Source organism: Lygodium microphyllum, chromosome 3, assembly GCF_053477565.2.
Source record: "Lygodium microphyllum isolate KBCC chromosome 3, Lygodium_microphyllum_v1.1.10, whole genome shotgun sequence".
Classification (NCBI taxonomy): Eukaryota; Viridiplantae; Streptophyta; class Polypodiopsida; order Schizaeales; family Lygodiaceae; genus Lygodium; species Lygodium microphyllum.
The window spans coordinates 190,578,473-190,580,695 of NC_141137.1; the positions used below are offsets into that span (position 1 = coordinate 190,578,473).

Here is a 2,223-nt window from a genome sequence, read left to right on the forward strand (position 1 = left end):
TGACAACTCCAAGCTACCAATGAACCATTCACCACTAGACAGTGGCGGCAATGGGACATGCTGCAATCTCTGGCTTTCTACCACATACAATGAATTATAAAAAAAGATATTTTGAGTGGCAAGTTGACTTGTAGAGGTATTATCATAGATCAAAGAACCTATCTCTTCATGCCAAACATGTATCTTGCCGCTTAAACATTCCACATTCTGCCATTCATGCAAAGTCGATGGATATAGAGCTGTCAATCAAACAAGACTGAATTAGAATACTGCAAAGACTTTTAAAAACAACTCTGATACAAAAGAATAATCAATGATAAAATTTAACAACTTGCTGTTTTGTTTATAATTTGCAATGTTGTTCTCGTCGTGTACAGAGATTTGTTTATGCGTATAAACATGTTGAATCAACACTTCTGTTACTGCACTTGTGCCATTAAACACTTTTCTGAACTCTAGAATTCTACCTTTCCAATGTTTGCTAGGGTTTGCAATATCCTTGCGCTTCACCTTGAAACTCCCTCGAGTACTTGGGTGCATCAAAATCCAATCCAACTTATAATACTTATCACAAATCCAATTACCGCCATTATCTTTCCTGTTGAAGACCTCCACTGCAAGTATGCTATTGATATTTTTCCTCCGTGAAGACATCTGTAACAACCAAATACAAAAGTTACCTATCAACATGTGTATAATTTGCAAATGTTCTCTCCAAATGAAATTAAATTTAAATGGATCAATTTAAAAAAGAAACATTGTACCTGTAATTTCTTTCACAAAGATCCCTAGATATGTTGAACAAGAAGTTGACTTATAGCAAGACCATTGTTCCTTCACTGACAGATTCCTGTAGTACAAAAACAAAAGAAATATTGGGTCAACGCATACATATAACTTATATAGGCTTTGTCGAAATGCGTTGAAATTTAACCATGGAACAGTAGTAAAAAATGGCAATATACCTGTGGCTTTCTCTGCAAAAAATCCCAAAGATGTTGTAGAAGTTGAGTTCTTAATAAATCATTGTTCTTCACCCTCAGAGATTCTTGGAGTAAAAAAACAAAGGAAAGCTCAGTATGCATGTAACTTGTATACATTTTGTCTAAACGAGATAAAATTTAACAGTGGAGCAACAAAAAAACAAGACAATATACCTGTAACTTTGTTTACAGAGAAACCCTAAGATGTTGAAGAAGAAGTTGAGTGTTCAAAATCCCAAAGATGTTGTAGAAGTTGAGTTCTTAATAAATCATTGTTCTTCACCCTCGGAGATTCTTGGAGTAAAAAAACAAAGGAAAGCTCAGTATGCATGTAACTTGTATACATTTTGTCTAAACGAGATAAAATTTAACAGTGGAGCAACAAAAAAACAAGACAATATACCTGTAACTTTGTTTACAGAGAAACCCTAAGATATTGAAGAAGAAGTTGAGTATTCAAAATATCACTATTATTGACTGTAAGAGACTCCTAGAGCATCAAAACAAAAGAAATTACATGTCAGAGAATGCACATAACTTGCACAGGTTTTCTCCAAACGAGATAAAACTTTACCATAGAACATCTATGGAAGAGAAAAATATACCTATAGAGTTTTGTGAAGAGAATCTTAGGGCTTTGGTAAAACAAGCTCTGCTCTCATAAAACACATGAAACTCTCTCTGTGCTTGTGCAAAGCAAATGAAATTTTACAGGGTTACAGACAGGGCAAGAAACAGTGAGGCTGTAAAATTTCGTCAGGAAAGAAGAAGCGGGGAAAGAGATATGACAAATTTGAGTTCCGCCTAAAAAAGAGGGGGAAACTAAAAAGGGGAGAAAAGAAAAGTCAAACATAAAAAATAAGAAAATGAAAATTCGAGGCACAAACTTCCAAGAAGTGACAGCTTTGTACTCCCCTTTTCCCTTATTTTATTGCTGAGGGAAGATTTGGTCCAAGATATGGCTAGAAGATTCATGTTACATGAATCTGGAATCCCAGCTCTCTCATTGGTTAGGCCTATATTTGTTTATTCACTCCTTAAGGGGCAAAAAAGAGAGTCCATATTTCTCCTAATGAAATGACTCACTCCAACGCCTTGCACATTCCATGAGAGAATCCTCATGGAGACTAAGAAAACAAGAAGGCCGTTGCAATGGCAAAACATGTTATTTTGGAGGTAAGCTTAGACAAGTAGTAGTTGAAGTATAGCCGCCCCCAAAGGTAGGCAAATCTGTCAATCA

At 35.5% G+C, this 2,223-nt stretch overlaps 1 long non-coding RNA gene across 1 annotated transcript; it reads right to left on the bottom strand.

The window, feature by feature from the left end:
* Positions 1-531: 531 nt before the first annotated feature.
* LOC148039344 (uncharacterized) lies at positions 532-1,036 on the bottom strand. The gene is made up of 3 exons (XR_015690409.1): positions 966-1,036; positions 765-850; positions 532-654 (listed from the first exon to the last, which is right to left on the bottom strand). It is a non-coding gene; the product is annotated as an uncharacterized LOC148039344 (long non-coding RNA).
* Positions 1,037-2,223: the final 1,187 nt, after the last annotated feature.